The 23,519-nt window shown below is 43.4% G+C and overlaps 1 protein-coding gene across 20 annotated transcripts in view; it reads left to right on the top strand.

Annotated features, from left to right (window-relative positions):
• Positions 1–285: 285 nt before the first annotated feature.
• The window catches only part of BACH1 (BTB domain and CNC homolog 1), a 79,975-nt gene continuing 56,741 nt past the window's right edge, over positions 286–23,519 (top strand). For 9 of the 20 annotated variants that reach the window (XM_069578155.1, XM_069578149.1, XM_069578127.1 and 6 more), the window contains exon 1: positions 286–457. The gene's annotated coding sequence lies outside the window, so the exon portion shown is untranslated. Of the gene's footprint in view, positions 538–2,189; positions 2,277–23,519 lie in introns of those variants that run through there. The other 11 variants (XM_069578156.1, XM_069578154.1, XM_069578078.1 and 8 more) reach the window with 3 other exon arrangements.

Genomic DNA, 23,519 nt, shown 5'->3' with positions numbered 1-23,519 from the left:
GCTATGCCTGCAAAGGGGCGACGCCCGCGGAGGTTTCAAAGACACCATCGCCTGCACTATCCTGCCATGCCCGGTATCCGCGTATGGTCCCTCCCTGCATCCGCGTCCGGTGGGCTTCGGGCTGCAGGGAGCAAGGTGCAAGGACCCGCAAAGCCCGATTCCCGGCCAGCGTGTGGGGCGGGCTTTTCGGGAGGGCGGGGTTTAGGCGCGCTGGAGCGGGAGGGGCGGGGCTTCGCGAGGTTGGCCTACGGGGCGGGACCTCGTGAAGCGGGTGGGCGGGGCTTCGGCCCCGGGAGGGGGCGGGGCGGTGGCGGCAGCGGCTTCGGAGAGAAGGGAGGGGTGGGGCGCGGAGGGGGCGGCCGGCCGCGGGGAGGGAGTGAGTCACCTGATCGCTGCCCGCGCGGCCGGTCGGGCTCGCTGGCCGCCGTCAGTCGGGCCGCGCCGCGCCTCGGCTGTGGTGAGTGGCTCGCCCGTCCTGAGCGCCCTTCGCCCGGAGGGTTCGGCGCGGCGGTGGCGCGCGGTCGGGGCCGTCGGCCGGTGAGGGGCGATCTTCGAGCGGGTCCGGAGGAGGCGGCGGAGGGGAGGACGCGGGGCGGCGGCTCTCTGGGTCTGGGCGGCGGGCGCGGGGGGCCTCTGAGCGGGGCCCGCGCGGGGCAGCTCGGGCTCGGTTTCCTGGAAGGGGCCGCGTCCGCCGGAAGGGGCGAGCGGCCCGGCGCGCCGCCGCCAGCGCCGCTGTTTACGGGCCGGCTCTGTACTTTACCCGGCGCCGCGGGGCTGGGGGGGGCCCTTCGCCGCTTCCCGGGCGCACCCCACCCCCGCCCCGATGCCGCGCGCGGTGCACCCGGCTGTGACACCTCAGCAGCGCCCGCCCCGGCTCCGTATTGTTCTCCGCCCACCCTCGGCGGCCGCGGCCCGCGAGCTGTTGGCCTCCCTTCTTCCCAGCCTGGTCGGGGGTAGCCGGGGAGTGTAGGTGGCGGGTGTGATCGCGGACTCAGAAAGGCCGAGTCGGTGGCTGGAGCACAACCACCACCTTGCGGGGCTGGCTGGGTTTAGCCAAGACTGGTTTAGGGGGGAGCCCCTGGGGGATCCCAAGACCCCCTCCCCACCCACCCCCCACCCTCTTTGTTGGGAGTTTTGCCCAGCAGGCTGTAATCAAAGGCTCCCACAGTCGGGTGAGAGTGGGTGTTGCTCGTAGAGACGCCAGCTTTGTGCGTGTTTCAGGCGAGTGCCGTCGCTCGCGCGTCCTTGCGCGGCAGTTTTGTGTCATTGAGTAGAATCATGCAGAAAGGCTTTTGTGCAAAGTGAGCGTTGGGTTCGGGCTGATTCCGAGGTACAGCGTAGTAGTCATTGTGGAAGAAACTGCGTGTGGGAGAGCAGGGGGAAACAAGCTGCGAGGTCAGGCTCGGCGGAACGAAGGCTGTTTTGTAGGGACACCTTGTCTTTTGGGGGAGAATTCTGTCAGTATCGGGTGTGGAGGGCTAGATCTTGGGTTCCTGTGTTTTGACAATCCTTATAGCCCGGAGGGGTTTGCCTGTCCCGCGGCAGTTCCGAATAGTAAAGGGGTGGAAACAGCCGGGCGTGCGAGTGACGGAGCGCGATTGAGCGCTTCACATGGTCAAGCAGAGAAGTGGGAAGAGGCCGGCTGGCTTCTTCCTGGTCTTGGGTAGTGGTGCAAGGGCTGGCTGGACTGGAAAAGGCTTCCTACTTCAGCCTTTGGAGTAAAGAAAGATGTTAGTCGTTCAGTCGTGTCTAACTCTCTTGTACCCCGTGGTCTGTAGCCCGCCAGACTCCTCTGTCCGTGGAATTCTCCAGGCAAGAATACTGGAGTGGGTTGCCATTCCCTTCTCCAGGGGAATCTTCCCCACCCAGGGATCGAACCTTGGTCTCCCACTTTGCAGGCAGATTCTTTACCATCTGAACCACTAGGGAAGCCTGGGGGCGGGGCGGGGCGGGGTGGGGGAGACACCTGGTGAGTCAGCTTGCAGTAGGACGGCCTTGGTTTAAGTGATAGCCTGGCATCGTGTGTGATTCTTCTTGTTTAACCTATAGCCCTGTCAAGTGCTTTACTATTGTTCAGTTTGTTGGTTGGCTCGCAAGGTAGATGACTCCTTAAAAAGAAAGTTGGGCTGCTGAGTCATTCGCCCCAGCCTGAGAGGTAATTAGGAACAGCTGGTGCCGGTACGCTCATCACATGCCTCCACTATAAAAGGCCAAGGAGCACTCCAGAAGGGTTGCCTCAGAGGCCCGAAGCTGGGGTTGTGTGTGTGTGGATGCAGGTAATCAGTGGGTGAGGTGCCAGCACTCTTAGGAAGCGGCCAAGTAATGCTGAGGTGGTGTTTAAACACAGAGCTGCCTCGTGACCTACTGCCTGAGAAGTTTGTGCCAGTGAGAGCTAAAACAGAGGAAGAAATGTGCAGCTAGGAGTCACCTCCCAACAGTACTGTAACAGAAATATTCATTTCTCTTACTGCACTCAGGGTTTTTTGTTTGTTTGTTTCCCTGTGGTTTTGCTGTTGTGTGGTGTATACATCTCAGAAAATGCGCTTAATCTGTTCTTCATGAAGATTTGGGTAGGAGAATGCCAAAGGAGCCTGCCTCCTGGTTTTTCGTGGACCCTGGCTTTTCAGGCATTCAGTAGTAGTTTCTGGTGGAGGAGAGGAGGACGTGGGTGGAATTAACAGGTCTCTTTGGGTCAAGTCTAGAAAGCGCTGACTGATGGAAGGCAAACCATATGGCTGTCTGTCTTATTGTCTTAAGAGTGATGACGCTGGTGTCTTTCCAAGTTGGATCATTACTTATTGCTTTAAAAAAGAGCCCAGGACCCAAGCATACAGTCCCTATTGTCTACAAAGTTTAGGGATGGGAAATGTGAACTGGGAGCAGCTGGCCCTTATCTGTGGTCACAAGAATGAATGTTTTTTCTTTTTGATAGGCTTTTATTTAAGATATTTTGTAGTAGAAGATGGTGCTTTATGTTTGCAACTAGAAGAGATTAGAAATCATGAATTTTTTAGGGATTTGGGCTTCTAAGGTGGGTGCCAGATGATTCATTTGGAAGAAAATAATAAGCCCTTGGATTTTTTTAAACATCACTTCTATAAAATAAGAAAGACATTAATTTTCAAGGTACAGACTAACAGTAGTACATGCATGTTTTATAACGTAGATTTTTTTGCATGCCCCCCTCACCCCGTTGGGAACATAAAGAGTTTGTTAACCACTGTTAATAGTACTCTTTCAACAACTAGGGTGTTGTTTTTTTTTTAAACTTGTGATTTCCTCTTAAAAGCTATCATTCTTTCAGATGTTCTTAATTTTTATTTCACATGTAGTTTTTTTTTCTAATCCTGTATATTAAAGATTTAGAAGCTTGAGGGTACATTTCATCATTACATTGTTGATGTTGAGAATGGAAAGAACAAAAAGTGCAGAGTTGCCCATTACCTATGATACCATGTATTTTGAATTTGGAGACAAGTCAGGAGGTTGGTTTGTTTCATGGATAGGATCTGAAGTGTAGTAATAAGTGAAAGAGTATAATGGGACCACCGGAAAATAATCTGCACACTGGAGTGTAATTTGTATGTAACATATTCTTTGAAAAATTACTTTGTGCTGTTACTTCTCGAAGTCTGCATTTTTAGGGGGCCAAGTTTACAAGGGGCCCCTTTAACAAGGGTTAAGGAGACTACATATTGAGCAGATCACTTGGAAAGTGGCATTTCTCCCCTTAGGAGAATGTGATTTACTCAGAAAGTCAGCCTTCTAGGCATGCTGGGGGATGGTGAGTATTTACCATTCAGTTAAAATCTTGTAGGCCATATACCTTTTGCACTCCTGTACTGTGAGAAGTGATGTTGAAAACCCCTTTAAATGGCCAGTTGTCAGATTCTCATCACAGTGCTGATCCTCTCCAAGACTTAGGTTTAAGGAATCATCTCTTCCTTCCAGCTTTCTGACCAGTGTTTCTGTTAATGGTGGAATCGTCCTATCCCTAAACTCAACTTCCTGAGGCTTCCATGTAGGAGACATAAGAGACGCAGGTTTGATCCCTGGGTTGGGAAGATTTCCTGGAGAAGGGAATGGCAACCCGCTCCAGTATTCTTGCCTAGAGAATCTGCATGGACAGAAGAGCTGTACAGTCCGTGGGTCACAAAGAGTTGGACATGACTTAGTACATGCATGCACACACTGCTAAATGGTGTATTTTATACGGTGGAATGGATGACCTATGAAACTATTAAAAAAAAAATATGCCAAATAAGGTAATCTGCCCAAGCCCAAGGTATGGGTAATTTGAGCACTAATTGCCAGAATCTAGGCCCCTTGGAGAAAGCAAATGTTTCATGACTGCAGATAAAATAGAGCTGTACGCCCACCATGAAACCTGGGCTTCTGGCTGCCGTAGTATTGACAGAACTGAAGTGGTGGGTCTGATCACTGTACAGTTGACAGAGAAGCAGTAAGCAGAGTTACTGAAAGTGAGTCACCTAAAGCCAGACTGCTGAAGGTCAAGTTCTTGCTCCGTTACTTACCTGCCATGAAGCCTCAGACAGGTTACTTCACTTAGTCGTGTCTCCTTTTCTCATCTGTAAAATGGGATGATGATAATATAATCTGCGTCATAGAGGTGGTTGCAGATTAAGTACATTAATATGTGTTAAGTGGTTAGAACAGCGCTGGCTCCACGGTAAACATCAATATGGTTGGTTGTTATTGTCTGTTCTTTAGTTCATTGAAGTACTTGGTTGCAGTCCCGTCTTGCTGCCTCCTTGAGCTGCTTTCACCCATTGATCAGAGGAGAGATTGAAGAGAAGCGCTTGGGTGTGCCGCACATGGCTGCTACTGGGAAAACAAGTGAACATCCTGACAAATCGCTGGCAGCATCTCAAACAGAGACCACTTCTGAGGCAAAGAACACAGGACATGGCTTTTTATTAAAGGGATCAGCTGATTAAACAGTCTCAGCCAAATGCTGTAGAGGCAGTTATAACAGTTAATTGGAATTGGCTTTTTAATAAGTGAAAACACCTGCCATCCTGCATCTAATTTATTTATTCCTCCCTTTATGGTTGAGGACGCTGTGGTCCAGCAGGTTAGTAACCTATCTGGTCTCTTCCTGCTTATTAACATCAAGACAGAACTGATTTATTAATATCGATTCTCATTTATGGCTTGTATGTTGTGAACATTTGCAATGTAAATTTACCTGCCAATTACATCTAGGTGGTGTACTTTTTAAAAAATGACGTCCCTGCATTAATATAGAAAGGTATCGATGATGAACAGGGGATATATTTAGCACATAGCTTCTTGCATCTATTAGTAGTTCAGAAAGGTCATGTCAAAGGTTTTGACCATCCTTTTGACTAGAATGTGTCAGTTTCTTACTGATAATGATATATGTCTTCTGTTTTATCTCCATGGAACATTGAATGTGGTTTGGCTGTGTGTGTTCAGTAAACTGTCAGATGCTGCATTGGTGGTATAATGTGGATTCATTTTAGTTCTGTGCTTTGGAAATTGGGAATTTTTGAAAGAGTGAGAGAAAGCAGTGTTTGCTGCACTCTTAAGTTACTCGAAATGTGTACCAAATTAAAACTCCCGATCATTGAGAATTCTGCTTTCCGTTTCCATCATGGGTGTGAGGATTGAGGAAGCAGCTGGATTTAAATCATTCTTTTAGTTCATCTCCTAAGATAGAAAAAAAATTTATCTTGTGACTTCTTTGTCCTTGTAATTGACTTAGGATTAGATTGGGCAAAATATAATTTGGGTTGTCTGGCTACTATTCTCCTTTAATATGATCACCCCTCTAGAACCGATCCTTTGTCTTATTGAGGATCAGGGCCAGTTTAGAGAATATTAATAGCATCATAAAAATTGTCCCCAAGCAAATGTAAGGAACAAAGACAGAGCGGCTGCCAGGATCTTGGTTGTTAACGACTGTCCTAGAAGCACAGTGGGCATGCCGTGGAATCAGCGGGCTGCTGGCTCCTTTCTCAGTCCTCTCACCGTTTAGAGAATGTTACCTCCATGCAGCTGAAGCTCTGTGCAAGTCGGCCTTTTGAAAAATAAACGTAAGTCATTTTCTTAATAGCGTAGGAAGCTTAGTAATCAAAGGATATTTTTGTAAGGAAATAACAGTCCCCCAGGTACTATCTGGTAAAGTCATTTTTACTTTGTCATTTCTTAGATTGGATCTTAGTCATCGTGGTCAGCTGCACTCCATTTCCCCATCCCCTGTTAAAGTAAAATTATATTAAAAAGCGCTTTATATCCTGGGGTCATTTTTTTCCATTTGTTTGTAGCCTGGACATTGGTAATATCCCACCTCTAAGGATATAGACTAACCATGGTATGCGTATAGGGAATGCCTTGCCTTCTCCTTCTGCCTCCCTCTTCCCCTACACACACACTGATCTCTCTCTCTACTGACTGGTCAGCCTCTAGGATTCCCAAGGGAGATGTTTTTGCCTAAGGAGGTGACCTCCTAGGACCCTGTTGGAATGGTACGACCCGTCCACTTCACTTCCTACTTGCTGCTATCTTCATATCCTTAATACCTTATTCTCCTCAAAAGTGTGCCAACGTCTTTTGGAAGTCAGTTAAATCAGTGAGGAGACGTACTTGTCCTTCAGAGAGTTTGCTGTAAAATGGGCAGCTACAAAAGACTTATTAGTCTTTCAATGAATTGATTAGGTTTCAATGATTAGGTTGTCTTTTTGGAGTAAGTGGTGTTTGGTAAGATCAGTAATTTCATTAGATCAGTAATCACTGATTTCATTAGTATTTTGCACTGAACTGTTTTATAAACTGTGGTTGTCAGATCTTGGCCCAAGACACTTTTCGTTTTCAAAGAATCTTGTTGTTCAGTCTCAGCTGTGTCCAGCTCTTTGTGACCCCATGGACTGCAGCACATCAGGCTTCCCTGTCCTTCACTATCTCCTGGAGCTTGCTTAAACCCATGTCCATTGAGTTGGTGATGCCATTCAACCATCTCATCCTCTGTCGTCCCCTTCTCCTTTTGCCTTCAGTCTTGCCCAGCATCAGAGTCTTTTCCAATGAGTTGGCTTTTCACATAAGGTGGCCAAAGTATTGGAGCTTCAGCACCAGCCCCTCCAATGAATATTCAGGATTGATTTCCTTTAGGACTGAGTGATTTGATCTCCTTGCAGTCCAAGGGTCTGTCAAGAGTCTTCTCCAGTACCACAGTTCAAAAGCATCAATTGTTCGGTGCTCAGCCTTCTTTATGGTCCAGCTCTCACATCCATACATGACTACTGGAAAAATGTCTAGTGTCTCTTTATGTACTGTTTTTCTGAGGAGTGTTCCCAGCATGGCCCAGGACTCTCCTCCAGATAGGATTTATTACTAAAATTAGAAAGGGAAGTAAAAAAGCCATTGCCCTTTTAATCAGTTCTTTCACATTCGGAAGTGACTTTTGAAGTAGAAAAGCATTTTTGCTTAACTGAGTAGAGGTCTTTGCTTACATCCCTTCATTCCTAGTTGTCATACCAAAGGAAGTGCTGGGTAGGGCTGAATCTGGAACTGCCACCAACTTTGCCTGCTTCGTTGTCTCTTGGACTGTTGCAAGTACAGTTTAAGCTCTAAATGTATTTCTTTGGTTTGTGTGTGTGTGTGCGTGCGCACGTGCATGCTTGGCCTTTGAGGTGTGCTGGTTGTCACTGGTCAGATTCGTTGCCAGCTCCAGGCCCCGGGAGGGCTGGGATGCCCCTTCCTCCCTGGCGCAGGTCGGCAGCAGTGCTGGCCGGTGGCAGAGTCGCCCAGATCCTGGCACACCTTCTCGCCATTGGTTCTGAGCTACCGGTGTGGAAACGCCCTCCCCTCTGCTACTGAGTTAACTCTGACCAGCCCTCTGATTCCTGTAGAGTAAAGAAGAATTGTCTTCAGCTTTCAAGGCACTGTGCTCTCTTGCCTTCCTGAGCACTTGTCCTTCTTCCCAGCTTAACACACACAAAGGCATATTCTGGTGTGTGTAGATCGTAGGGTTGCTACACTCATTTCAACATTCGGGATATGCCTGTTTGTTAGGCATTGGATTTCCGTTTCATTAATGAAACAAATATTTGTGCTTTATATGCCAGGAACTTTTCTGGATATTGGCAGTGTTTTCAGAGATTATAATCTGCAGGGCAAACCATTACTGTAGCGTGTGTTCATTGCCAAAATAGCAACGTGTCAAATGTGCCTTGAAAACGTAGGATAGAAGAAGCTTAACTTTTGGGAAATTAAAAAAGCCTGGGAATGTCAATGATGAGTGCATAGTTTAGTGGAGGAAACAGCTTGTTTTGACAGCTTTTTTGAGAAGAGTAGAGAAGAGAGAATGGTTTTAGTAGGGGGAGGTTGGGTCAGAAAGATGTGTCTGTGTGTATATGTTTTTAAAAGTAAGGTCAGTGAGAAAAAGTTGAAAATGCAGGATATGTGTTTATTTTGCCCACGGCTAGTTCCTCTTATGGTTGCAAGATGACTGCCACAAGTTCAAGTGTACAAGTAAGTATGACTAAGTTTCTTGGAAGAAGACTTTTTTTTTCCTGTGATGTCTCTCTATCAGTGATAAAAGCCTTTCCCGAAGACTTCATAGTAGATGCTACCCCAGCTTCTCCTCTGTTGAGTCAGCATTGCATAAGTTTACGTCTAAACCAGTCAGTGTCAAGGAAAGGAGGACCACAGTGACTGGCTGGAATGGATTGTGATTCGTCTTAGGCTGGGACTAGGGTTTGCTACCCCCCGAAACTCATGGCCTCAGGTGGAGTAGACTTGTAGGCACAATCAGGATTTGGTTAGAAAATGAGGGGGGCAAATGATAGCTGGATGGCCCAAGAGGGTCATGCTTGCCTGCTGCTTATACCAACCCTACAGGCAGACGGGTACTTTTTTTTTTAATTGGAGTATATTTGCTTTACAATTTTAGTATATTTCTGCTGGACAGCAAAGGGAATCAGCTGTATGTACACATATATCCTTAACCACTTAAGCCTCCCCCCTCCCCCAAGCCCCACCAGTCCACTCCTCTAGGTCATCGAAGAGCACTGAGCTGAGCTCCCTGTGTTACACAGCAGCCTCCCACTAGCTGTCTGTTTTACACATGGTAGCGTATAGATGTCATTGCTACCCTGTAGACACATACTTCTGAGCAGAGAGAGAATATGTGGTTGTCTTTGGATTTGAGGTTTTAGGTGACTTTTTCCCCCCCCTCTTATTTTCTACTGTGATCAAGTATTATTTTTACAGTCAGATCACATAAATGTTTTATTTTAACGTGATTTAAAAGTTGTGAAAATTTGCCCATTCTACCCCAAAACTTAGGTGTAGAAGGAATATATTTCTTTCGTTCCTCAGAACAGTTGTGCAGTTCTCTGTGATCCTCCTGCTTGCAGGGAAAGGAGAAGACATAACTGTGTCTTGTAGCTTCTGATCGTATAACCCAAGAGGAACCACTCTCTCTCGGCCTCTGTAGGGCACGCCCACCTGTGATGTCTGTGGCTCTCTTGATGGTGAGGCTAGTCTGGCTTGGGGTAGTTGGTTCATTGCCTGGATCGGCCAGGACCCTTTGGAACCCACGTCCGTGAATCTGGGATACAAACAGATGCGTCCGTCCCTCTTTACACACACATTCTTCTCGGAGGGAAAGCTGTCCTGTGGTTAGCTTATTTGCCATACCTGTCAGACGTCAAAAATAATTCCACTGCAGTTTTGCAGTGTTTCTGTTACACTGTAAGTTCGCAACACTCTGAAATGTGTTCAGAGGACTTTGTTTCATTCTTGTTCCTTCTTCTCAGTCCCAGTTTTTGGTGCTTTGTTTGGGCTTCCCTGGCGGCTCAGATGGTAAAGAATCCATCTGCAATGTGGGAGACCTGGGTTTGATCCTTGGGTTGGGAAGATCCCCTGGAGGAGGGCATGGCAACCCAGTCTAGTACTCTTGCCTGGAGAATCCCCATGGGCAGAAGAGCCTGATGGGCTACAGTCCTTGGAGTCGCAAAGAGTCAGACATGACTGAGGGACTAAGCACAGCTCACAGCACAACCCTTCCCATAGGAAGGGCAAACAAATAGCATAAGTAAAGAAACACTTAGTGTTGTAAATTCATCAAATACAGAGTAACTGCTAATAGGTTTTTTTTCCCCCTAGTCGAGAATAATGAATAGCTGTGATAGATGGTTAGGGGAGGCTTCTGAAATGGTATTACTTTTTTGGGTAGAATTTAGAAAGACAGTACTGCCAAAACACTTTCCATCTCAGATGAAAAACAATAGTATTTGCCTAGTCAGTTGTTCCTCAAATAATATTTGAACCTAGGAATATTTCAGCTTTTTAAAAAATAGGCCTCAAATTAATATTACATAGCTGACTAAATCTTGGTATTAAATGTTGGAAAGTAGCTCTTTGAAGGCTAGGTGGAAAGTCTACAGCTCGATATTTTCCATTTTAGAGATGGTAATTTTGACTTCCAAGTTAACATCAATAATGAGAAACAGATTTTAAAATTGTAGTTGTAGCTATGTTTATTGAGATACCTAGCACTGTACTGCCTGCCAGGGATTAGTGGATTAGGTTATCTTTAAATAAAGCATTTTGGTTTAGTGCCTCTACTAAAATTAGAAAGTTTCGTATCTGTGATTCATGTTATAATTGCTTTACTGCAGCTGCAGTGGTGGTGGTTGGTGATGTTAGCTGCTAAGTTGTGTTGGACTCTTGTGACCTGTGGACTGTAGCCCGCCAGGCTCCTCTGTCCGTGGAATTGTCCAAGCAAGAGTGGGTAGCCATTCCCTTCTCCAAAGGCTCTTCCCTACCCAGTGATTGAACCTGGGTCTCCAGCTTTGCAGGCAGATTCTTCATCAACTGAGCCACCAGGGAAGACCTCCTATAACTGCTGCCGTATACAATTAACATTGTTACTTAATGTTTTTCCTGTTAATCCGTTTTTATTTTTTTGGCTCAGATTTATTAGGCGTCGGGATGAGAAGGTATTTCTGGGATGGTTGGGAGTTTCAAGGGCCCCTTTCCCGTGGTTTGCTTGTGCTTTCAGTTGCTTTGCATACTATATTTGTCAAGTCTTAGATCTACAGGAGGTCATCCTGACCGAGGTCTAGTTTTGAGGCTCTCACTTCCTCTAGGCGATCAGAAATCATGTAAATCACGGCTATAATTTTTACAGCTTGAAAACAAATGCCGTGAATATTTCATTATGAATGTAGGACAGGAACACTTATTATTCTGTATTGAAAGTAACTTTTGGTGAAATATCTCCAGCACTGTGTCCTTCTTTTAAATTTCTACGGATATTTCATTGGGTATAACTTGACTTTAGTTTAAGTTCGGCCTAGTTTAGTGTCAGATTCTTTTTAATGATCTATGAGAGTTTTAATCTATGTAATTCAAGAAATGTTGATCAGAAATTAACAAACCGAATATTACGTAATAAGGGGAAATGTCTGCTCCCTAAATGTCCTTTTAATCTTTGTCTAATGTTCTCATCACACTCAGAGGACACTTGAGGCATTGCCCTCTATTCTTTGTTTTCTTCCTCCTCACTTTTACCCCTGTCCTCAACATAGCATCACTACTTAGATCATGTAATATGAGTTGAAATGTAATATTTCAGTTAAATTGAAGAAGAACTTTTTAACCTTAAGATACTACCCTCTCGGGACTTCAGTTTCCTCATCTGTAACGGAAGTGTGTAGTATTGGATGAATTTCATCTTTTAGTTGGGAATTCTTTGGGTCTGTGAGATTATCCATTCTCTTGAGCAGACTTGTGTAATCTCAATACTTTTTTATCTTGTTGTGATCATTACTAGGCTTACTCATACTTTCATTTTTAGAGGTTCCAGAATCTGTATTTTGTAGCTTAACTTTTAGGGTTTGTAGAACCTTGGAAAATGTAGTTTTCTTTAGGTCACTTGCATAAAGTTGGGAATAATAACGATAAGTCTTATGCCAGGCACTGTGCTGTTAAATGCAGCCAACCATTCAGTCCTTGACGTAAGTGTTGGTGGTGTTTTCCTTATGGGGAACCTGTAGGGTGAGGTTAAGGATTTTAGAGATAACACTGTTGGAAATATCTGCATTACCTTAATTCTCTCCCACTACTTGTTCTTTCCAATATCATGCTGCTGGTGGTGCTAAAATTGATTTTCTTTTGCATTTCATAATTCTTTGTATTTTGTGTGTAACTTTATCTTTTTCAAAGGCCTTTGGGACACACGTAGGGCAGGGACTCCCCGCTTCAGTCACAAGGATGCACATTTGCCTGTGTTCACAGAGCTAGACTGGACTTGATGAATCTTTTCTTCTTATTTTCCTGTAACAAGGTCATCTTTTCCCACATCAAAGCATCTTTTAAAATTTCTATGAAATTTAATTATTTTGTAATTACTATGAAGATATCAGTGGAGCCTGATTTAAAACAGTGTTTTAGAGTTACCCATGAGTTTTCTGGGCAATGATAAGTCAGTATCTACTGGTGACTGGAGAAAATATCCATTATAAAGGAGAAAAAGTAACTGACGTTCCTTGGGAGCCCTAAAGACAACTGCAATGGAACTGCCTTTTTTTCTGAAGGCACATTTTTTTGTTTATAGTTTGTTGTCTGTTTGAACATTTTTCTGATTCTAGAGTAATATGTGTTTATAGTTAAGAATTTGAAGGCAGAAACAGGGAAAAATTACCTAAACATAACCATGGTCAGTATTTTGATATATATATCCTAGCTGGAGGTTGAGGAACCAAGGTTTGTGGACCTGTTCAATGTGAGATGTCTGCCAGACACATACAGGTAGTGATTTGAGTGTGCAGTTGGATACATGAGTACAGAGTTTGAGCATAGGCGAGGTTAGAGCAAATGTGAATATGAGAGTACACAGCAAGTCCATCAGTGACCGTGTCTGCGCTGTGGGTCTGGATGAATTCTCGTAGGGGGTGTTACAAAGAGAAGGAGCGATGGGAGGACCAAGTCCTGGTTCCCCAGCACTTAGAGCTCTGGAGGAGAAGGGGGACTCCACCAGGTTGACAAGGGGCTGCTTGTGAGGCGATAAATCAGAAGGCCGTGGTATCCAGGAAGCCAGATGAAGAAAGGATTTCAGGGAGGGAATGATCAACCTGGTCAGTGTTGCTAAGATGCTATCTGAGAAGATTCAGAATTTCCTATTTGGCCATCTGAAGGCCGCTGATCCTCACAGAGTAATTCCCAGGGAGTGGAGGGGAGAAGGCTTGATTTTAGTGGGCTCAAATGAAGAGAGAGAGGGAAGAGTTGGGAGAGAGGGAAGTGGAGACAGTGTGAATATAAATAGTTTTTTTTTTTTTTTTTTTGAGGAGCTTTACCGTAAAGGCCTGCTCCCCAGGTGGTGCAGTGGTAAAGACTCCACCTGCTAATGCAGGAGATGCAAGAGCCGCAGGTTTGATCCCTGGGTGGGGAAGATCCCCTGGAGAAGGAAATGACAACCCACTCCCACATGCTTGCCAGAGAAATCCCACAGACAGAGCAGCCTGGGGTGCTCTAGTCCGTGGAGTCGCAAAGAGTCGGACACGACTGACCACAGCACAGCAGCACTATGAAGGAGAGCAGTAAATTGTACTGTGGTTCGAAGGGTGTGCGGAGGGTCAAGAAATTGTAAGAGCCATTGCAGTATTTTTGTATAACAATGGAAATGTTGTGTATTCCTCTTTTTGTTATAATTTTCCTTGGTGAGACTGCAGAAGCTTGTCAGTTTTATTGGTCTCCTTAAAGAATCAGCTTGTGGTTTAAATCATCAATGTTACCAAAAGCAGCTGCCAGATTTTGTTATGTGAGTGGTTTTCTTGGCAGAAATACAGCAGATTTCAGAGAATCGGTGCTCTCAGTTCAGGTGCTCAGTCTTTGCGACCCCATGGACCACAGCACTCCAGGCTTCCCTGTCCATCACCAATTCCCAGAGCTTGCTCAAATTCATGTCCATCGAGTCAGTGATGCCATCCAACCATCTCATCCTCTGTCGTCCCCTTCTCCTCCTGCCTTCAATCTTTCCCAGCATTAGGGTCTCTTCCAGTGAGTCAGTTAGACAGTTTAACAGCTTGTTTCCCTAAAAGATACCCTTAAATTTTTAAAGAATGTATTTGAATTGATATCTTTGGCAATATGGAATTTTAAGCAGTATGTATAACATTGTTCCCAAACAAGAAACCTCACTATATTTTTCTTCCCTGACTATCTCCTAGTTTTGTCAAAATAATCTAAGATTTTGGTTAAATAGATTTTTCTCTTTATCAAATTCCATTTCTATTTGAGGAATCTTTAAAAAGTTGCGATAAGACTCACAGCTAAGTTATCAGCAGTTTAGACTTGAACTGAGTTTCACTTTTTTTAAATTTTTTTATTGTCTGTTTAAACATCCTTTAGGTTTATGTTTTTACAAAGTATTACATGTTTTTGATTTAAAGCAGTCTCATCTATCGCACACCTAGTTTGGCTTCAGAGATATTATTCGTCTTTACCCGTTTCTGCTATTTAATGTTCTTTGGTGGTTACCTCTGTCTCTCTAGTTTGTTTATGCCCTCATTATATTTATGAACCTAAGATGTTATCTGTTTGCAGATAACAGTATTTAAGGCAGTATCTTTTGACTCGGTATAAGTCATAAAGAAATACTGCTTTTCCTTTGGGGCTCTGTCTGATTCTATCTCTCACCCTGTCCCCTTTATTTGTCAACGTTAATAACATTTCATTTAATAACCATGATTAAGTCTCCCATTATTTGTTCTGAAAAATGAAAACCAGTTAGCAGTGTTCATGTTATTTTACCTGTGTCAATATTGAACACTGGAAAGCTAAGTAACATGCTATTACATTTCTCTCCTTACAGTTTCAAGGTCACCTGATGCCACTCAAAAACGTTTATTTTTTATTGAAATATAGTTGATTTACAATGTTGTGTTAGTTTCAGGTGTGTAGCAAAGTGATTCAGATACACACACACACACATTCAGATTAGTTTTTTTAAATAGATTATTTGAGAATATTGAATACAGTACCCTGTGCTATATAGTACATCCTGGTTGGTTTTCTGTGTAGTAATGTGTATATGTTAATCCCAAACTCCTAATTTATCCCTCCTCCTGCCCCTCCTTTCCCCTTTCATAAGCATAAGTTTGTTTTATATGTCTATGGGTCTATTCCTATTTTATATGTAAATTTATGTGTATCTTTATTGTAAGATTCCACATATAAGTGATAGATAGCATATGATATTTGTCTGGCTTACTTAGTATGATACTGTTTAGGTTCATACTTGTTGTTGCAAATGGTATTATTTCATTCTTTTTTTAAGGCTGAGTAATATTCCATTGTGTGTGTGTATATATACACGCACACCCCCCACATCTCTCTCTGTTTCTCTGTTGATGGATATTTAGGTTGCTTCAGTGTCTTGGTTATTGAAAGTAGTGCTGCAGTGAACGTTGGGGTGCATATATCTCTTTAAATTATGGTTTTCTCTAGGAAAAAGATTGTCGGATTGTATGGTAGCTCTGTTTTTAGTTTTTAAAGGAACCTCCATACTGTTCTCCACAGTTTATATGAATTTGCATTCCCACCAACACTGAAGGAGGGTTCCTTTTTCTCCACACTCTCTTCAGCATTTATTAGTTGTAGATTTTTTTGATGATGGCCCTTCTGACTAGTGTCAAACCTATTATAGTTTTGATCTGCATTTCTCTTAATTGTTTGTGATGTTGAGCATCTTTTCATGTGCCTCTTGGCCATCTGTATGTCTGCTTTGGAGAAATGTTAGGTCTTCTGCCCATTTTTTTGATTGGGTTGTTTGTGTTTTTGATATTAAGCTGTATGAACTATTTGTGTTTTGGAGACTAATCCCTTGTTGGTTGCATCATTTGCAGTATTTTTTCCCATTTGTACATTGCCTTTTCGTTTGTTTAATGTTTCCTTTGCAGTGAAAAAGCTTTTAACTTTCACTAGGTCTTATTTGTCTTTTGTTGTTGTTTTATTTCCGTTACTCTGGGAGATGAATTTAAAAAGATATGCTCTAATTTTTGTCCAAGAGTGTTCTGCTTGTGTTTTCCTCAGAGTTTTATAGTATCCATTCTTAAATTTAGGTCTTTAATCCATTTTGCATTTATTTTTGTGTCTGGTGTTAGAGAATGTTCTAAGTTAATTTTACATTGAGCTGTTCAGTTTCCCTAGCACCACCTACTGAAGAGACTTTCTTCTCTTTTGTCTGCGTTGTCATAGATTAATTGACCACAGGTGCATGGTTTATTTCTGTGTTTTCTCTCCTGTTCTATTGTTCCATATTTCTGTTTTTGTGCCTGTACTGTACTGCATTGAATACTGTAGCTTTGTGGTATAGTCTGAAGTCTGGGAGCCTGACTGCTCCAGCTCTGTTTTTCTTTTTCAAGGTTTCTTTGGCTATTCAGGATCTTTTATGTTTACAAAAACATTTCTAACATCAAATTCAAATAATCACTAACAATTACGGAACATGGGTATGTGTCAGGCACTACTAAGGGCGTTCAGTTCAGTTCAGTTACTCAGTCATGTCCAACTCTTTGCAACCCCATGAATTGCAGCATGCCAGGCCTCCCTGTCCATCACCAACTCCCGGAGTTCACTCAAACTCACGTCCATTGCGTCAGTGATGCTATCCAGCCATCTCATCCTCTATCATCCCCTTCTCCTGCCCCCAATCCCTCCCAGCATCAGAGTCTTTTCCAGTGAGTCAACTCTTCGCATGAGGTGGCCGAAGTACTGGAGTTTCAGCTTTAGCATCAGTCCTTCCAAAGAACACCCAGGGCTGATCTCATTTAGAATGGACTGATTGGATCTCCTTGCAGTCCAAGGGACTCTCAAGAGTCTTCTCCAACACCACAGTTCAAAAGCATCAATTCTTTGGTGCTCAGTTTTCTTCACAGTCCAACTCTCACATCCATACATGACCACTGGAAAAACCATAGCCTTGACTAGACGGACCTTTGTTGGCAGAGTAATGTCTCTGCTTTTGAATATGCTATCTAGGTTGGTCATAACTTTCTTTCCAAGGAGTAAGCATCTTTTAATTTCATGGTTGCAGTCACCATCTGCAGTGATTTTGGAGCTCCAAAAAATAAAGTCTGACACTGTTTCCACTGTTTCCCCATCTATTTCCCATTAAGTAATGGGACCGGATGCCATAATCTTTGTTTTCTGAATGTTGAGCTTTAAGCCAACTTTTTCACTCTCCTCTTTCACTTTCATCAAGAGGCTTTCTAGTTCCTCTTCACTTTCTGCCATAAGGATGGTGTCATCTGCATATCTGAGGTTATTGATATTTCTCCCAGCAATCTTGATTCCAGCTTGTGTTTCATCCAGCCCAGCGTTTCTCATGATGTACTCTGCATATAAGTTAAGGTATATTATTTCATTTGATCCTCCCAGCAGAGTCAGACAGGACTAAGCAACTGAACAACAACAACGTGAAGTACTATTCTTGTCCCTTTTCCCCCTCCCTCCAAAAAAAGGAATTGTTAGAGGTATGTAATTTGCCCACTGGCAGGGTTGTCCTCCAGTTATAAAATACCGTTCCGTGCTGTCCACCTCTGATCTCTAGAGCAGACAGCGACCATATTTGCAAGGTTCTGAGAGAGTTAGTCTTAGGTGTGCCCTCTGATGATTAATCTCTGTCCTTCTTTATCTCTAGTCCCTGATTGTGTAGTCTTATAGATATCTGGGGCCAATACTTTGAAAGTGGTGTAGGAACGAAGGTACCCTTGGAAGAGGCTGAGTGAGTTTGGGAATTTTACTGTTCAGGGGGAACTGTTGGAAGTTTTCACTGTGCTTTTTCTTTTCACTTACCCTTTGAGTATCTTGCAGGAGTCCTGCATCGTAACTACTGCACCTCTCTTTTTGCCCATCAGTTGCCTATCTTAGAAAACCCATAGTTAATGTCATATTTCGTAATGAAATATTGAACACTTTCTTTACAGGGGAATAAGGCAAGGATGCCCTTTCTCACCACTCTCACTACTGAATCATTGCAGTAAGGGGGGAAAAGTGTAAAGATGGAAAGAAGTAAAACTATCTCTATATGCAGATGACATGAATGTGTACATAGAAAATACTAAGGAATCTACAAAGAAACAGATCTAATAAGTGAAGTAAGGTTGTGGAGAATTCAAGGTTAATATTTAAAAACATCAATTTTATGTCTATATTATCGAAGAGAACCAGAAAGTGAAGTTTAACAAACAAGTCTGTTTATAGTAACTATACAAAAAAAACCAAAATACCTAAGAAGTTTAACAAAAGATGTACAAGGTCTCTTTCCTAAGAAACTTCAGAATAATGCTGAGAGAATTAAGGAAGCCCTAAGTAAATGGGGAGATATGCCGTGTTCATGCCTCAGAAGACTCAGTTTGTTAGATGGCAGTTCTCCCAAAATTGTTGTTTAGATTCACTGCCATGTTGATCAAAATTCTGCTGGCCCTTTCAACTCGAGAAGAAGACAGTCCAGTTAAAAATGGATAGAATAATTGGACAGACATTTCACAGAAGAAGATATACAGATGGCTCACAAGTGTATATAGAGATGCTCAACAGTATTAGCCACCAGGAAACGCAAACTAAAACCACAGCACTGTTGTTAAATTGTCCATTCGTGTTTGACTCTTTGCAGCCTCATGGACTGGAGGCTTCCCTGTCCTTCACCATCTCCTGCTGTATCACTGTATATTTGTTAGGATAGCTAAGATTAAAAAGACTGACATTCCCAAGATTGGTGAGAATGTGGAGCACCTGGAGTTCCCACACACTGCTGGTAGCAAGAGGAGGATACAATTACATTGGAAAAGTATTTAGCAGTTTCTAAGAAGCTAAACAGAAACTCACCATATCACTCAGCTTCTCCACTTCTAGGTATTTAGTTACCCAAGAGAAATAAAGTATATGTCTGTGAAGGTGTTCCCTGAAGCTTTATTTGAGCAACCCCGAAACTGGAAACAGTACATCTTTATTACAGGCTTCCCAGGTGGCGCTAGTGGTAAAGAACTTGTTGGCCAGTGCAGGTAGATGTATGAGTTCGATCCCTGGGTCGGGAAGATGCCCTGGAGGAGAGTACGACAACCCACTCCAGTATTCTTGCCTGGAGAGTCCCATGGACAGAGGAGCCTGGTGGGCTACTGTCCGTGGGGTGGCAAAGAGTCGGCCATGACTGAAGTGACTTAGCACACGAGCACGCATCTTTATTAAAATAAATAGTGCATCCACAGTTAAATGGGTAAACATATGGTGATATGTACATATAATGGAATACTGTTCAGCAATAAAGAACCCAAACATGGAATGTACACATCCTGATTGTCATTAAACCGAGTGAAAGAAACCCAAGGCCAAAGTATGTTCTGTTTACATAAATAGAATGTGTTATTCTGTTGACACAAAAATCATGGAAAATGCACACCGATCGACAGTGACATAAAAGCAAATCATTGGTTACCTGGGACCAGGGAAGGAGAGACCTCAAAGAGGCATATGGAATTTTGAGAAGTGGTGGAAATTTATCCTGATTGTGGTGGTGGTTTCATCCAAACATACAAGTATCAAAACTCCCTGAATTCTGTATTTTAAATTTAAAACTCATTGAGTTCATTCAATGTAAATCCTGCCTCTTAGTTGGTAAATAAAATAGTGAGCGACAAGTGCATGATAGACAATATATAATTCAGTAAATAGGCCATATTGGTATGAGCCAATTCTAGTTGCTAGGTCTTGTTTTCAAAATGTAGTCATACTCCATTGAGATATAACAGTCCCATTAAGAATTGAACAGCTGCCACATATGTTACACGAATCAGAGGCTTCGCTGTTTCTTACATTCGTTGTAGTAAGAGGATATAACTAGTAAGAAGAATCTGTTACTCTTCTTTTGGTTCTGGAACTTGGATTTCCTATGTTCTTTCTTCCTTTGTTGTCCTTGACTCTCTCAGGCATGTCTGACTCTTTGTGACCCCAAGGACTGCAGCATGCCAGGCTTCTCTGTCCTTCACTGTCTCCCAGAGTTTCCTCAAATTCATGACTTTGAGTCGGTGGTGCTATTTAAGGGTCTCATCCTTTGCTGCCCCCTTCTCCTATATTCCCCTTCCAATTAATTGAACATTATGGTTAAATGAGAATTGACCAGAAAGTAGTTTTTATTTGAAGTCTTACTGCAGATACCTTTAGGAACTGCCCACATTCCTGTGTAAGTTGATTATAGTGATCATTGTCATATCTTTCACTCCAAGGTATCATTTTCATTTCAAACATTTCCAGGCTATCTTCTTCTTAAATGTGTGGACTGTCTTTTTTGTGTGTGTTTTCACGGCACCAGTCTGCTATATGGCACAGGTAGGCACTTGTAGAGAGAGCATTTGTCACCCTTAAGTGAAAGATGAAGGATGTTTGGATGATGGTCCTTCTCTCTTATATGAGTCCTTGGAGTTAGGTTACTTCCCATGCCCTTCTACATTGAGAATTAAAAAACAACCAAGTTGTGAAACTTTTCACTGAAGTGAATAAAAGTCCAGCTCTTTTGTGCACAGGGAACTTCAACTTCATTCTGAATTTCTGTTCTGAAGCATTATAGATCTGGTTCCATGATGGAATATTCACCTCAGGATTTTAAAAGTTTGTATATGTTTTCTTTAGATAAATTACCTTAAAGTTATTAAAATGTGGGAAAGCCACAGGAACTTTTTTCATTAAAAAAAAAAGACTTGGAAAGCAAAATATCAAGAGGTGATTTAAAATTTAAATTGTGTACTGAGCAGAGAGCAGAAGTTATTTCCAAATTGAGATGCAGGAAGCTTTAAAATGCCTGTTCATCCTTTATCAGCATTACAGAATGAATCAGCAGTTTGCTCAGGTCAGTGAACCTTTGTTTCGAATTATAACAATGATTTCTATTTCTAAGAACATAGAACATGCTGCTGCTAACATGCTGCTGCTAAGTCACTTCAGTCGTGTCCAACTCTGTGTGACCCATAGACGGCAGCCCACCAGGCTCCCCCGTCCCTGGGATCCTTCAGGCAAGAACACTGGAGTGGGTTGCCATTTCCTTCTCCAATACATGAAAGTGAAAAGTGAAAGTGAAGTCACTCAGTCGTGTCTGAGTCTTAGTGACCCCATGGACTGCAGCCCACCAGGCTCCTCCGTCCATGGGATTTTCCAGGCAAGAGTACTGGAGTGGGGTGCCGTTGCCTTCTCGTAGGAATCTAAATTTGGAGTTAATAAATTCACAGAATTTTAGGCCCGGAAGACTGTGGGGATGTTATAGCTTACTGTTTATGTTTGAAAAATGTCAGAAGGTGACTGAGTGTGCCATTCTTAGCTAAGTTAGTTATTCCTTAATGTTACTTGGTAAAAATAGATTACTGACCACCTAGATGGTTTTCAGAATGAGGAAAGTTGAATTTGAATTTCAGAATAACTTTGTGTAGGGCTCCACACTAGTGAGGCCAGGGTCGGGTGATTGTATTTCTGACTCTGGAAAAGCTATCCAAGGACTTTTCTCTGAGTACTTGGCTCAGCGGCATTGTTCCTCTGTGTGTTGGAGTGGCTGACTATGCTGTGTCTGGAAGATGAAGTTAGACGATCTGCGTTTTGGGTTTATACTAAAAATGCTGTCATTCATTCAGAAGCAGGTACCTGCATTGGGCCCTCTGTTACAAGCTTGAGCTGTGACAGAGAACAAGTCAGGCAAAGTGTTGACATTGAAGCTGAGACCTAACAGGTGAGGAGTTGGCCAGCTGAAGAGTAGCAGTCCAAGGGCTGGGGACAGCATATGCAGAGGTCCTGCAGCTGGAAGGAGCTTGGTGCCTGTGGAGCGGGAAGGAGGATGGTCAGGCTGGAGAACAGCGAGAGAGGGAGACGAAGGCTTTGAGGCAAGGCTGGGTTAACGGACAACCTGGCCGCGCAGGTCTGGAGGACATGCTAAGGGTTTAGAATTGAGCATAAGGAATTTGGAAGACATTGTGTGGTTTTTAGCAAGGGAGCTATAACTTTGATGGAGGGAAATAAATTGGAGGGGATTCAAGGGACTGAGGCTTTTGTTATTTTTATTATTATCATTGTTAATAGCTGCTAATATTTAAAATTTGTTGGCTTTGGGCCAGACACTGTGCTCAGTCCTTTACCCTCATCGTCTTCATGTAAACCTCACAACCTAGTGAGGTGCTGCTGTTAACCTTGTTTGAAACCAAGACGCAACCCAGCAAGGCTAAGCAGGTTGCCAGGGCCACATAGCCAGTAAGGGACAGAGCTGAGATTTGAACCCAGGTGCTGTATGATTCTAGACCCTGTTCTGTTAGCCAGTGGTCTTATGTTTTCAGCATGTGAGGTCATGGTCCATTGTTGGTTCTTAAAATTTGAGTGGATCACAACTGGATTTTTTTTTTAATAGAGTAGAAATTGGACTATGTTGCACTAGTAAGGATAAAATATTGCTGTGTGAACGTCTGTGTCACTTTTTATTTCACATAATTATAGTTGTACATGTGTGAGCTTGTGAGGCCTTGCAAGAGGATACACAGCATTTGTCTAGGCAAGAGCCAGTGTGGCTTGGACTGGAGTTGTGGCAGGACAGATGGACACAGGTGGGTCTTAGCTGCAAGGGACAGAGGCACCAGGGCTTGGGAGGAGACTGGACCCCAGGGCCGAGCATGGGACGTCTCAGGGTTCTGGGAGGAGTCAGGTTAGTCCACTTAAGAGGAGACCTGACCCTTTTAAGAGGGATCGTCCCAGGTGGCTGTTTGACTCCCTGATTTTCTAGCTTCTCTCAGTTGCAGCTGTTGGAACTTGGTGTTGGCATACGGCCCAAAGCTGTAAGCTGGCCATGAATTTATGAGGTAGCCTGTCAGCCAGAACTGCCTGAACAAGGGGACTGAGCCAAAAATAAACTCTCTTGAGGTGAGTAGTGAACAGACTAGTCGGAGCAACATTAATGGTTGGATTACATGTGGGCTGATAGCAGCTCTGTGGGGCCTGGGCCTTGCTTGTTTTAGGCAAAAATCCCTCTCTGTTTATTATGTGTTCTTCAGTACAGCTTTTTTTTTTTTTTAATTGAGGTAAAATTGGTATATAAACATTATATAGCAATAATGTTACTCAGTGGCATCTGATTCTTTGTGACCCATGCCCTGCAGCCCGCCAGGTTCATGGGATTCTCCAGGCAAGAATACTGAAGTGAGTTGCCATTTTCTTCTCCAGAGGATCTTCCTGACCAAGGGATCAAACCCGGGTCTCCTGCGTTGCAGGCTGATTCTTTGCCCTCTGAGCTACCAGGGAAGCCCGTTCCCCTCTAGTAACCAGCAGTCATTGCAGGCTGATTCTTTACCCTCTGAGCTATCACAGAAGCCCGTTCCCCTCTAGTAACCAGCAGTCTAGTCTCTGTGTATATGGATTTTATTTTGTTTTGTTTGTTTTCTTTAGACTCCATATATGAGTGAGGATCACACAGCAGTTATCTTTCTCCATCTGACTTATTTCACTTA

This window comes from Ovis canadensis, chromosome 1 (genome assembly GCF_042477335.2).
Source record: "Ovis canadensis isolate MfBH-ARS-UI-01 breed Bighorn chromosome 1, ARS-UI_OviCan_v2, whole genome shotgun sequence".
Classification (NCBI taxonomy): domain Eukaryota; kingdom Metazoa; phylum Chordata; class Mammalia; order Artiodactyla; family Bovidae; genus Ovis; species Ovis canadensis.
The sequence above is the reverse complement of the archived record's forward strand: the minus strand, read 5'-3'. Positions and strand labels throughout refer to the sequence as shown.